This window comes from Delphinapterus leucas, chromosome 14 (genome assembly GCF_059928025.1).
Source record: "Delphinapterus leucas isolate spDelLeu-1000000601 "Yukka" chromosome 14, BTC_Dleu_Yukka2, whole genome shotgun sequence".
Lineage (NCBI taxonomy): Eukaryota > Metazoa > Chordata > Mammalia > Artiodactyla > Monodontidae > Delphinapterus > Delphinapterus leucas.
Genome location: NC_143142.1, coordinates 23618280 through 23632835, shown reverse-complemented (window position 1 = coordinate 23632835; position 14556 = coordinate 23618280).

Below are 14556 nucleotides of genomic sequence, written 5' to 3'. Positions count from 1 at the left end.
TTGTAGGGGTTTGCAGTCTTGGGGCCACTGTTCAAGCGGCCTTCGCTGGTCGGGTGGGCGTCACCAGGAGGATGCAGCTTTGCGCCAAAGTCAGGGAGGGCGCCCAAAGCCGCGGTAAGTGGCCCGGGATCGTACTATTCGCGGAGCCTTCAGGACTGTCCCTCTCCGCCCTCCTCTTTGTTCGTGAGACCCTGTCCGCTCACTCGACTCCGCCCCCGCCTCGCTTCAGTGCCCTGGCTTGGCCGCTGCCCCCAGGCTGCTTTCGGCACACCTGGTCCGGGTCACCTCAGAGCAGGAACTAAGTGGCCGGCAGCACCTTGACCCTACGTTGAAGTACCTCAGGGACCACCTCAGATGGAGCAGGGTCAATCACACAACTCCCCTTCCCCAGCCGACACACTTTTGCATAGATATTGACCTTATCTGTCATGCTCCTCGCTTCCAAGCCCCTCAGCGTCGGCCTCTTGCAGCGCTGTGGAGTTAAATAGGGAACACGAAGTCCAGAATTCTACAAATGGAGGAAACTGAGACCCAGAGAGAGCCAACATGCCCAAGACAACATGAGGAATCAACCAGGGGACCCAAGAGCTCAGACCCACTGGAGAAAACCACTCTGTCCCCTGTGATAGAGGTCAGGGTGCCTCCCACAGGTCTCCATGGACATCAAAGGGAGTTGGAGCCTGGGAGGTGGGGTCTGGAATCCTGTCTGTCAAATAATAACAATAATAATATAGACTCATTTTTTTGTACTTGCCATGTACCAGGCATATAGTCCCTATAACGACCATTTGAGCCCAGGATTACTGTCCCATTTTACAGTTGAGGACAACAGCTGATAGGTAGTGGAACTGTGGTTCCTACCAGCACCTTCTGAGTATAGAATCTGTGCTTTTAACCACTGTGATATGGGGTTGTGGGGAAGTGGTTTCAGCCTGTTGCTCCAGCAGAGCCCCTCAGCCCCACTATCCAGATGCTCTGTGTCCACCCACTACCACACCTTGCCCCCATCTAGAGCGAGGGCCAGTATCCACTCTGAGACTCTTTTAAAGGTGTCATCTTACTGCATCCCCACATCCCTGAGAGGTGGTTCCGTTTTACACATGGGAAAACCACGGCTCTGAGAGGGGAAGGGGCTTGTTAAGGTCACACGGGAGGAGGAGCAAACAGAGCCCAGTTTGGGGCTTTAGTTCGAGGTCCCCTTCTCCTGAGAAGGCCCCATGTAGGCTCTCTCTGGTTAACCTAGATGCCATTTTTTTTTAATAAACTTTATTTTTTTATTTTTTATTTTTGACCACGTGGCCTGTGGGATCTTAGTTCCCCGACCAGGGATTAAACCTGGGCACTTGGCAGTGAGAGCTGAGTCCTAACCATTGGACCGCCAGGGAATTCCCAACTTAGATGTCATCTTATTCTCCAGAACAAGGTTCAGCGCCCTGCAAAGCCAACTCGGTCCTATTCAAACCTCGCGCGCCCATTGGAACAGCCTCCTGGGGCGGGACATACGTAAGCCACCTGAGTGGCGGCTCTTGGCTCCAGTGAATGGCCTGCTTCGTACTAGCTCTGCCCCCACCCCCCAGGAGGGAGGAACGGCACAGGTGAGTTTCTGAGAGCGGACTTTGTGTCACACACACGCTCACTAGTTCCTGATAGTACTGAAGATAAGCATGGGTCCTGCCCCTCCATCAAGCCCTCAGGGCTGGGATCCTCCTCCAGACCTACTTGCTTTCCCTTCCTATCTGAAAGGGGTGGGACGAGATGGTGGTGAAACAAAGATCAAAGGGCAGCCCGGTGTGGTTCTGGAGAAGCTTGCAGCCACAGCACAGGACGGAGTAAACGTCCCATGAGGAGGGTCCTGGTGTTTACTGAGCACCAGTTGCATGCAAATTGACCACTGTGCAAGATAAGTATTACCCGGATTCTACAGAGGTGGAAGCTGAAGCTCAGGGAGGTGAAGGCACCTTGGCTGGTAATGGCATTCAAACTTGAGTGGAATTCTGCCCCATGCTAAAGCCCCTTTCCTCCACCTTGCTGCCTCTAGGATGGAGGAAATCCTGGAAGACTTCTTAGAGGAGGAGCAAACTGATCCTTGAGGAAGGGTGCAAAGAAATCCATCCCACAGAGAAGAGGGGGAAAGACATGAAAGAGTATTAGTGGCAGGGGGACAGTGTGAATAAAGGCCAGGAGGTTTGTAAGTGGGAAAAGGAGGAGAGATGGGCTGTGGATGGAGCAGGAAATGGGGATGGAAGACCTTCCATCTGTGAAAGGCCCTGAGTGACAGGTGAGTAGGGTGAACATGTCTTATGGGCACTGGGGAGGCCTGGGCCTCAGTCTGTCCATTTATAAAATGAGGAGCTTGGACTGGCTCACTTCAGGCCCTCCCAGAAAGGGTCCAGATTTCTCCAGGTCCAACCCTGGACTGGCAGAGTAGGGAGTGGCTGGAGCAGCTCAGGGGCCAAGGGTAATATTTTGCTCCAGTCTCTCAGTCTGAGAATAAATATTTTTACCAAGCTGGCAGTGCCAGATCCCTGAATCTCCCTGGCTTCCCCTCCCCCTCCCTGGTGTCCTGCAGAGAAAGTCCTGGGGTCAGGAGGCAAGAGGAGTGATGGGTCTTAGGCCTGGCTCCAGCCCAGGCAAAGTTTTGTTCTCCTTGGAGCCTCAGTTTCCTCATCTGCAAGATGGGGGAGTTGTGGCCTGAGATTTCTAAGCCCTCTCCCCACCAAACTAGACAACATAAAATTCCAAGACTTTCAGGGAGACCCCACCTTGGGATGTGCTCACAAGTGGCTGTGAGGCCAGCCAAGGCCAAGGCCTTGGGCCTATGAGGGGTCTAGAGCCTGCTGGGCAGTGGGAGGGGTAGAGGGGTTAGAGCTGGATGGGAGTTGGGCCTGCTGTTGGGGTCTCACAGCCTGGTGAGGGTAGGGGGAGAGATGGTATCTGGACTCTAAAAGTTGTGGAGAAAAAGCCCTCACTTGCTGTTTGGCAGGTGGAAGGGGTGGGGAAAGGCAACCTGGAGAGGGCACAGCATGAGAGCAAAGGAAATCAGGTAGGACTCTGAGGACTTTGCTGGGGAAAAGTCACGTAGGCGAGGCTGGAGCATGGGGACCCTGGAGGAGAAGAACTGGTTCTTGCTGGGGTTGGCTGGATCCAAGGGCTGTGACCCTCTCCCTCGTGGGCAGAAGTGGAGGCCCCCAAGGTCAGCAGCCACAGGAGTGGGGCTGGGGATCTGTTTGGCAAACCAGTTTGGCAAGGCTGTCTCCTCCATGATGTCATCCAGCTGCTGTGTTCTCTGAGCGACAGTGTCAGATAAACTTCCGGCCTTGGAGGAGAAGGGGGCCCGGCCCTAGGTGCTGAAGGATGGGAAAGGAGTGACTCTTCAATGTAGGAAACTTGGAGGCAAGTGAGCCCTGGGAAGGAGAAGGGAATCTGAGATGCCCAATGGGTTGTGATGAACCCCAGGAGACCAGCCTCATGGAAACAGGAGAGGGTTCTGGATGGGCCGGCCTGGACTTATCACTTCTGGGAGTTCCCTGATGCCTGGCGTAATCTAGGCTTATGGCAGCGGCCCTGTATAATTGCTGCCTAGTGGGTTGGAACCATAAAAACACATGAGTGCAGTTTTGTTATTATCATGAACCTCACAGCTTGAATGTTGTGAGGTAGAACCATCATTATACAGAAGAGGAGACAGGCTCAACAAGGCCAAGCCACACCAGCACCTCACACAGGATTAGAACCCAGAACCCTTGATTTTTTTTTTTTTTTTTGCTGCATGGCGTGGCTTGTGGGATCTTAGTTCCCCTACCAGGGATTGAACCTGGGCTCCAGCAGCGAAAGCATGGAGTCCTAACCACTGCCAGGGAATTCCCCAGAACCCTTGCTCCTAACCATGGTACCCTGCCATTTGGGATCTCTGCCCACATGGGGCCTTGTCATATTTCTTAACTACTTGTGAGCGCAGCAGCTGAATTGTGGCATCATAGAGTCCTAGATGCCCACCTTGTGGTAATCTGAGTTCCAGAGAGGGCAAGGAACAGGCTTCAGGTCACACAGCAATTGGAGGTGGAGCCACTTGGTACCCCAGATCCCCAGCCTCCCCAAATCCTTGTTTCCCCCTCAGGGCCTGGCACACTCAAGCATGAAATAACAATAACTAGCACATACTGAGTCCTTACTATGTGCTATTCATTCATTTATACATCACCACAGCCATGTGAGGTAGGTGCTAAGATTATACCCATTTTATAGATAAAGAAACTGAGGCTCAGGGGGAAGTCACTTGTCCATGTTGACGCTGCATATCGGTGGTAGGGCTGGGATTTGAACCCAGTTGTGTGGACCCTTTCCCCTTGGTGGACCCAGTAGGCCTCACTGTAGGTATGAAGACCTCTAGACAGGAGGGTGGTTGACCCCTTTGCAGGCTCCAGAGGCATGCAGCGTCCAATTCATAGTTTCTACGCAGGCCTGGCCTCCCCGGGGTGGGCAGAAAAGTGCTGAGGCCGCGAAATGCTCTGAACCTTCCCAGAGGAGGCGGCCACGGTGGGAGGGAGTGTTTGGTGCAGACCTCAGAGCCAAGTGTAGACGTGGCGGCTGGACCCACTGCAGGCGAGGGAGGGCAGGCAGGGTGGGGCCCAAACCCAAACCGGCCTCCCAGCAGTGTTCCCAGCCATCCGCCAGCCAGGCCCAGCCCTGCCCGCCCTTCTAGCTCCCCATCTGGATTTGAGATGAGGACGCTGGGCCTAATAATAGCTGAATGGTAGCAAAGGCAGTGCCTGGAGCCTCAGCCAGTGGGGGGCTGGGATCCCCATCATCTCATGCTGGCTTGGAACAGGTTTCTGAACTTTTAAAATAATAGCAAGTGCTTATGAAGTGCATACATGTGCCAGGCATTGTGCTGAGGTTAGCCCACAGTAACTCATTTATTCCTCACAACAACCCAATGAGATAAGTCTGTCATTAGCTCTATTTGACAGATAGAGAAACCGAGACACAGAGAGTCAAGCAACTTACCCCTGACTGTTATAGCAGCCTCTCATTGCTGAGCACACAAGTCTGTCCTAGGGACTGTGCTAAGCACTTTCCATGTATTTTCCCATTTGAGGAAAATGCACAAGGCATCATAGGCAGATCACCATTTATTTAGATGATGATAAAACTGAGACCGAGAGAGAAAAGGGACTTGCCCAAGGTCACATGGCTGCAAGAGGCAACTCAAACCTAGGACTCTAGAGAGGGTAAGACCTTGGCTTCTGGAATCAGATAGACCTGAGTACATCACTGATGACATCACTGCTCTTTAGCTGTGTGGCCTTGGCAAGTCACATCACCTGCCTGAGCTTCTGTTTTCTCCTCTGTAAAATGGGGGTTTGGTTGACATGATGCTAACACCACCTGCCAGCTACTAAGCCCACCTTGGGGGTAGTAGGTCATTTACATCATGCATTTATGTTGTGCATTCTCTCATTCAGTTCTCACAACAGCCCCCAAGATGGGGACTCCTCTTCTCTCACACCTGTTTTATAGAAGAGAATGTGAGGCTCAGAGAGTGGAAGGGCCTTGCCCAGGACTGACAGCAAGTGAGTCAGGATTTGAGGCCAGTGCTGTGAGTCCAGAGGCTGAGCACTTTTCTCTTTACACTTTGCATCCTTAAACTGAGGCACAGAGAGGGTGTGGGCTCTGCCTGGGTCACAGAGTGAAGTAGGTCTCTAGGGCCATCTGATGTGTAAAGGCCAGGAGGGGAAGGCCTTTCCGCCAGCCCCAGGTCACTGCAGTCACAGCTTCTCCAGGCTTGAAGTTCAAGGTGTTTCCTAGACTCAAATATCTGAAAAGATGCCCTGTTCTTCCAAAGCCCAGAATGAGATCCAGATTTGGGGGCCCCTTCCCTGGGAGCCCAGGGTGCTGGATTCCTGGTTCAGCTAGCAGAAGTGGGGAGGTTCCTTCTGGCCAAAGAGGACCAGTCTTTGGAGTCATACGGGAAGCTTGGGGCATGAAGAGAGCTTCAGGTTCTGCTTAAATCCTGATTCTTCCATTCACTAGCCACTTCATCTTCCTGAACCTGGGAAGGAAGTTTCACATGGGGGCACTAATACCTCCTGTAGTAGTTTGGTTGCAAAATAACTTCAGTGCTTTGCTTCCCTGTATGCAAGCCCCTTTGCAGTGTGACTTTGGAACTCCTCCCATCAGGAGATAGAGCCTATTTCCTCATTCCTTGGACCTGGGCTCAGCCATATGACCTATTTTGGCCAATAGAATACAGCAGAGGTGACACTGCCTGTTCTGAGTCTGGACTGTAAGAAGTCTTGTAGCCTCTGCCCATTCTCTTGGAATCCTCCCAGCTGTCATGTGACCAGGCCTGAGCTATCCTGCTCCAGGATGAGAGACCACTGGAACAGGAATGAGCTGTCCTGGCTGAGGCTGTGCTAATCAGCCAATTAAGACTAGAAGAACCTTTAGCTGAGCCCAGACCAAATTGCCAATCCATGAAATCATGAGCAAACTAAACGGTTGCTGTTTTTTGTGGGGTTTTTTTGTTTTGTTTCTTTGGCTGCGCTGTGCAGCATGCGAGATCTTAGTTCCCCAACCAGGGATCGAACCTTTGCCCCCTGCAGTGGAAGCATGGAGTCCTAACCACTGGACCACTACAGAAGTCCCTGGTTGCTGTTTTAAGGCACTAAGTTTTGGGGTGATTTGTTATGCAGCATTATTATGGAAATTAATAACTGATACAGTTTCATTCAGTGCAATTAATGGTAACTGCTGTAACAAAACAAAAATCTCAGTGGCTTAACCCAATGATAGTTTATTCCTCACTCATGCAAAGTCTGATACAGGTCAGGGGTCTCCTAACCCATCTGCCTTGGAAGGCAGCTCTCTTCCAGGCAGTGACTCCCCAAGGCCCTCCCTGGAATCCATTCCTGAATCCTCTGCATATGGAAAGGGAGACTAAAAATCAAAAGAGACTCACCCATTCTTAATTGCCTTGGCCCGGGGATGACATGTAATTTTCATTGGCCAGAGTGTAGTCACATGACTCTGCTAACTGTAGGGCCCAGGAAGAGGAAACAGGTTGAAGAACACAAATCATTGGCTCTGCCACATTCCCTCCCTCACCAGGCACCATGAGGAGTCAGGCAGTACCTAGCACAGAGTGGCTTAAATAAGGGGCAATTTATAGGTGAAGAATCTGAGGCTTGGGACTTCCCTGGCAGTCCAGGGGTTAAGACTCCGTGCTTCGGGCTTCTTAACCACTGGTGGCACAGTGGTTAAGAATCCGCCTGCCAATGCAGGGGACACGGGTTCGAGCCCTGGTCCCGGAAGATCCCACATGCTGCGGAGCAACTAAGCTCATATGCCACAACTACTGAGCCTGTGCTCTAGAGTCTGCGAGCCACAACTACTGAGCCTGCGTGCTGCAACTACTGAAGCCCGTGCGCCCAAGAGCCCGTGCTCTGCAACAAGAGAAGCCACAGCAATGAGAAGTCCACGCACCGCAAAGAAGAGTAGCCCCCGCTCGCCACAACTAGAGAAAGCCTGTGTGCAGCAACGAAGACCCAACGCAGCCAAAAATAAGTAAATATAATAAATAAATTTATTTTTTAAAAAAAGACTGTGCTCTACTGCAGGGGGCATGGGTTCAAGAAAAAGAAAAAAACAGATTATGGGGCTCAGAGAGGTTGACAAATTTGCCAAAACCACACTGCAAGCCAAATGAGTAGCTGTTTTGTGGTAGTGAAGGGCTCAGAACAGATCTGGAGTTGGACAGATCTGGGTACAAATCCCAACTCTGTCGTTTCCTTGCTGTGTGACATTAGGCTAGTTACCCAGTTTCTCTGCGTTTCAGTTTCCTCATCCACAAAATGGGGAGGGGAATAGTTCCAACTTCACAGGGTTAGGGTGAGCATTCAGGAGCTTATGTGTGTCAAGAGCTTAGCTCAGATCCTGGTACATGGCACCTACTTAATAAATGTGAGCCACCTGGGCAGGCATGATGCTCTTTCTCATCTTGCCAGGGTCAACAAATTTTTATGTTTTGTGCAAATTCTGTCCCTTCCTCCTACCTCTTGTGGTATGAATGGTTTTATTTACTTGGTTAAGAGAAGGAAAATTTCCCCCAATTGGATATGTTACTCAAGCCTTTACAAGCACAAAGCCCCCAAACACCCATGGCTGTTCTGCTGTCAGAGGTCTGAAATTATTTCATTATTGCTTCCTTTAGACTAAAGCTTGGCTCTGTAAAATGCATCCTCTTCCCAACCCACCCCTAGGATTGTCCCATCACTGGGATCGGGGCAAGAGGGTCTGTAGCTAATGGGCTCCAGCTGGGGAAAGGCCAGGGCCAGGGCCAGGGCCAGAGCAGACCCTACTGGGTGTGTGGTCTGGGCATTATGAAAATTCCTGCCCAACCTGAAGGAAAGGTCCAAGATGGGTGAGATATGGCTTCCCCTCCTTTCACCCCATTTAACCCATCTCTGAGCCTCCCTTTGAAGCCAGGCAGACAGGTTCGTGAGCATCGTGGCGCTCACAGTCTGGAGGTGGAGACAGACTCAGTGAACAGAGCGCCATATAAAGTTTTCATTACAGATTACGGTCATTTCTTTGAAGTGGGAACCACATGGCACTATGGGAGCTTGTACTGGGGGCCTACTTTAAATTATTTTTAAACTTTTGTTTTTGAAGAGATAATCCTGGGAGGTCAGAGAAGTTATCTCTCAGGAGGTAATTACGCTCAGATCTGGAGGATAAGAAGAAATTTGCTGAACAGAGAGTTGGTCTTGGGATGAGGGGTGGTGTTCCAGGTAAGGAACAGGTTGTGCAAATGCCCTGAGGCAGGAAGGAACAACCTCCAGGAACTGATGGAAGACTAAAGCAACTGGAGTTTGAAGGGTTAGGGAGAAGCGGGGTGCAAATGAGAAGGGAGAGGGGAGCAGGGGCCAGTCCCTGTGGGCAGGACTGGCTACATAATTTGTGGGGCCTGATGCAAAGCAAAAACATGAGACCCCTTTAAGAATTTCAAGATGGTGACAGTAAATCATTAAACTAAGTGTGGGGCCCTGTGCAATTGCACAGGTCATACACCCAGGACAATGGTCCTGCACTTGGACCATTGTAAGGAGGAAGGACTTTGCTGTGAGGGCTGCAGGGAGCCACCAGAGGCTTTTGAGCTAGGGGTGGTAAGATCTTATTTGCATAAACCCAGGTGCTGTCTCACTATACCACACCTGATGGTATGTGACCCTCTTCTCTCTGCACAGGTGGCCTGATTCATTTTCCTAAAATATTTTACTTGGAATATCACTCTCCTGATCAAGAACCTGCAGTGGCTCCCACCCCCTTAACAGATCCGGCCCAAACTCCCTACCTAGACGTTCAAGGCCTTTCATAATCTGCCCTCACCTGACTTAGTTAACCTGCTATCAACATAAGGCTATGTGCCGAATCCCAGAGCTGATGAACTAACCCAAGGACTCACGGTAATTACAGGAGGCCAAGGCAGGACCGGAACCCAGGTCTTCTGCGGTAGGCAACCCCCTGCCCTGGAGGAGGGTGCAGCCTCACAATGTGCTTTGTACCCCCCAACCTAGCACAGAGACTTGCACCAATAGGTGCTCAGTATGTGTCTGTGGCAGCGAGTTCCTCCTCCAGGGCAGGGTATTTCAGAATCCAGGATGTAGTTAGTGTCCTTCCTGACTCCTTCTGTCCATCACCTCTACCACTAGGCATTCACCAAGCCCCACTGCACCGCCCCGGGCGGCGGGGGGCGGGTGTGGGTGTGCTGGGGCCAGGTCCTGCCTATAGACACGTGTTTGGCCTGCACAGCTTTTAAAAAGCTTTTCCAACTTATCATTAACGTTTAAAAATCAAGAAATTTCACATGGCAATCTGCATTGTTGTTTCTCTGCAGAGTCCTGGGCCTGGATTCCCCAGGGGAAGCCGCGTGCTCCCTAACTGGACCCTCCGAGGGGTTCCGCCCTAAGTCCGAAGTAAGACTGTGGAGTTTGGAACCTTGAAGAAAGAGCGCCCTAGTTACCACCAAAGGCCAATCAGGATCCTGAAATCTGACCAATCAGATGATTGGAGGTGGGGCCATGTGGAGTAAGCCTCACCCCCAGCCTCTGCAAAAGAGGAGAGGAAAGGTTTTGCTCCAATTCTTAAAACCAGCTCCAACCTGCTGGTTGACTCCCGAATCCCTGGGGGCTGAAAGGATGCAGCGAGTGTTCCTCAGACAGGCCAAGCTGGTCCCCCCCAACCAGCCTTTGATCTTGCCCGTGCTTTCTGCTTGGACAGCTCTTTCTCTTCATCATCACTCTGGCTGGCTCCTGAGTACCATTCAGGTCTCAACTCAAATGTCACCTCCTTAGAAAGGCCTTCCCAGCGCACCTATCTGAAGCTCCAGGCATTACTTTGTATTGTATTATCCTTTTGTATTTTTATTATTTGTTAAATCATAGCAGTTATTATCTGAAATTTATGTGTTGCTGTTTTTTTTTTATTTTTAAAAATAAATTTATTTATTTTTGGATGCGTCGGGCCTTCATTGTTGGGTCTTCGTTGCTGCGCTTGGGCTTTCTCTAGTTGCCGTACGTGGGGGCTACTCATTTTTTAAAAAATTCTATTTATTTATTTTTGGCCGTGTTGGGTCTTTGTTGCTGTGCACGGGCTTTCTCTAGTTGCGGCGAGTGGGGGCTACTCTTCGTTGCGGGCTACTCTTCGTTGCGGTGCGCGGGCTTCTCATTGCGGTGGCTTCTCTTGTTTCGGAGCTCGGGCTCTAGGCACGCGGGCTTCAGTACTTGTGGCACATGGGCTCAGTAGTTGTGGCTCATGGGCTCTAGAACTCAAGCTCAATAGTTGTGGCACACGGGCTTAGTTGCTCCGCAGCATGTGGGATCTTCCTAGACCAGGGCTCGAACCCGTGTCCCCTGCATTGGCAGGCAGACTCTTAACCACTATGCCACCAGGGAAGTCCCTGTGTTGCTATTTGGCTCCCACTAGATGTGAGCTCTGAAGGCAAGGACCAAGTCTGTCTTGCTCACCACCGAGTTCCCAGGGCTGCGAATGTGATCTGGTACCACAGAAGAAGTTCAGCCCAAAATTGTGGAAAAGTGAACCACTGGACTCACAAAAGACCTTTCCCTGGCGGATACCCATGACTCCTTGATGCAGGTGTGGGTGGGAGCCGGTTGGCAATTAGGAAGCAATTAGTCACCAGCTAATTAATGCACAAGACAGCTTGGGGGCTGGGAGGCAATCAAGGGACTGAAGCCCACAAAGGAGCCTCAGGTCTCTGGGAAAATATTGATAGAGGGCAATGAGGAATCCCCGGGGTAATGTTTGAAAACCTCTTCTGTGTTGTTGAAGGAGATTCAAATGATCAGAAGCCCCCCAAAAGGGGACTTGGTCCCTTTAAGAAGCAGGTGGGTCTAGCCAGGCTCTGGTGGTGGGTCTGGAAGAACTGGCCTGTAAAATAAGCGATGGGATGAGGAAGAGTCACCCTTTCCTACTTGGGGGATTTACCTTTGGATATTAAGAAAGGTTCTTTTGTTTGCAAATACCAGAAACCTCCTAGAGTAACCTGAGTTAAATGGGGACTTTATTGGGAGGCCAGAAGGGGTATCAAGATTATAAAAATTTCAAGGTAGAAAGAGGGGACCCAACAACTCATGTTGTTTCTGTTTACTCAACATTGTTTTCTGGTTTCCAGACCCTTCTGATCATCCTGTGGTCTGGAGCTTTGCATTCAAAGTGTGGTCTGTGGAGCAGCAGCTTTGGCATCTTCTACGAGCTTGTTGGAAATGCAGAGTCTCAGGCCTTGCCCCAGACCTACTGCATCAGGATCTGTATTTTAACAAGATTCTCAGGGGATTCATGTGTACATTATAGTTTGGGTGCATGGCCACAGGAATCAACTGGGTAATGGTGGGACGGTGTCTCTTAAACCTGAAGGTTCCTAGGAGAGCTGCTGCCTTGGTGGTCTCCAGGGGATGGTTGTTCCCCAGGGTCCACTGGGGAGAGGGCAGTAAAATCGGCAATCTTGAGCTGCTGTTAACGATTCTTGCTTGGGTGCTAGCTGGGCGGGAGTCCAGCCCACAGCAGCCTGCTCCTCAGGTGGGAGATGGTCCTGGGGAACCCAGGCCTGTGATTTGCCAAGGAGGAAACTACTCGGGACCCTGGAGGGAATGCCCTGTATGCTGCTGGATTCCTACTTAGGGGACTCTATTTTGAAGGGCTCATCTTCTTCGCTGAAGGAAGGCAGAGGATGGCCTGGGCTGATGTTTAAAGCTGGGACTTTAAATCTGCCTGCTCCGATCCTGGCAAGCAGTTCCTAAAAAGCTGCCCTCAGGGCACAGAATGGGAACAGCCATATTGACTCTCCGCAGTAGGAGTTCCAAAGCACCTTCACCTCTTATCGTGTTTGATCTTCCTAATGATCTTTTACAAAGGATGTAAACAAACAAAAAAACAAAACCACCAGTGAAGCATAAAAGTTTCCTGCCTTTAAAAAGGGTTAAGTGCAACCCAAGGAGTGTTGCTACTTAACTTGTACCTCCCTCTTGGTTTGTTAAAATCCTGTTCCCAAATTAAGGTGCTGTTGGGTTAGGAGGTTGGATCGTGGGTGAGCTCATCCTCTCACATTATGAAGTTTTTCATTTAAAGTGTGCCTATGCTGGGATTCCCTGGTGGTCCAGTGGTTAAGACTCGGTGCTCCCAATGCAGGGGGCCTGCGTTTGATCCCTGGTCAGGGAATTAGATCCCGCATGTCTCAACTAAAGATCCCGTGTGCGGCAACTGAGACCCAGGGCAGCCAAATAAATAAATAAATAATGATAAAAAAAATAAAGTGTGCCTATGTAGATCTCTCAGCAAGACACAAGTATCCATGCAGGCTTATTCAGTACTCCCTGGAGCTCAAGAGTTTCCCTTTTAGGGCCAAAGCATTATTGGAAGAAGGCAATTCCTACTTCTCCCACTATTTCTCCCATTGGAGAAAGGATCTCCCGTCTGCCACCCACAGGTCCCAGGCATCACACGGCATCTCGAGGCAGCTCCCAAAATTGCGTTCAGATGCTCCAGAAGGAAACTGTCAGTCTCTACAAGGCTCACCTTGTGTCTCCAAAACTTATTAAGTGACATCATAAGTAAGGCTTGGTAAATAGGATGAGGGAGTCTGGCCAGTGAGGACAGACAGAAGCCTGTGGGTATGGATGCAGGCAGAACAGAAATGGAGACTGGTAATAGGTGGAGGTGAGGACAGAGCTGAGTGCCTTAGACAGAGAATGAACAATCCCAGTTAGCTTTACAGAACACTTTCATAAACATGGTCCTCTATCCTCAGAAGCCCTGAGTGGTAAAATTTAATTATACCCAATTCACAGATGAGGATCCTAAGGTCCTGCAAGGTCATCAAGCTACACAAAACTGAGCCATGCATCTTAGACCAGTGCTTGGTTCATAGTGGGTGAATAGTTGATGTTTGTTGAATAAAAGTAGAAAGTGTGCATTGCATAGCACCTTTAAAAAGAACTGTAAATGATGAGAAGTTTACATTTTTGCGTAGTCTTAAGTATCTCCCCACAAGATACTTACTAATTATAAAGGAACCCTTTACAAGAGAAACTTGGCAGGCACATCCTTAAACCAGGTGATCAATGTTAACTTCACTAGTAATAAATCACGCTGACAAGATGAAGCCCTTGTATGCTGTACTAAGAAGGGCACAAAATTACTTCTGTGCTATTCTTGCCAAAAATGCATAATCTCGATCTGATCAAGCGAAAACCACGAGACATCCAAGTTGAGGGATATACTGTAAAATGACTGACCAGTACTCTTCAGTGTCAAGGTTATAAGAGATAAGAGAGACTGAGGAACTGTCACAGATTGGAGGAGGCTAAGAAGACATAACAACTAAATACAGAGTGGGATGCTGGATTTGATTGCAAGGAAAACTGGCAAAATTCAAATAAGTCTGTAGGTTAGTTAATAACACTATATTAGTGTTGACTTCCTGGCTTTGATAACTGTACCAAGATTAGGTAAGATGTTAATATTAGGGGAAGCTAGGTGAGGGATATAGGAGGTGAAGAGTTCAGGAGAGCTCTCTGAACTATTTTTTGCAACTTTTCTGTAAGTCAAATTATTTCAAAATAAAAAAAATAAACTATAAGGTAAATTTTATATATGAATTCTAAATTTATAAAACTATACATGCACCCCAATGTTCATAGCAGCATTATTATTTTTTTTATAGCAGCATTATTTACAATTGCCAAAATATGGAAGCAACCTGTGTCCATCAACAGATGAATGGATAAAGATGTGGTATATATATATATATATATATATATATATACATAATGGAATACTATTCATTCATAAAAAAGAACAAAATTTTGCCATTTGCAGCAATATGGATGGACTTGGAAGGCAATACACTAAGTGAAATAAGTCGGGTAGAGAAAGATAAATACTGTATGATATCACTTATATGTGGAATCTAAAAAATACAACAAACTAGTAAATATTACAAAAGAGAAGCAGACTCACTCACTGACATAGAGAACA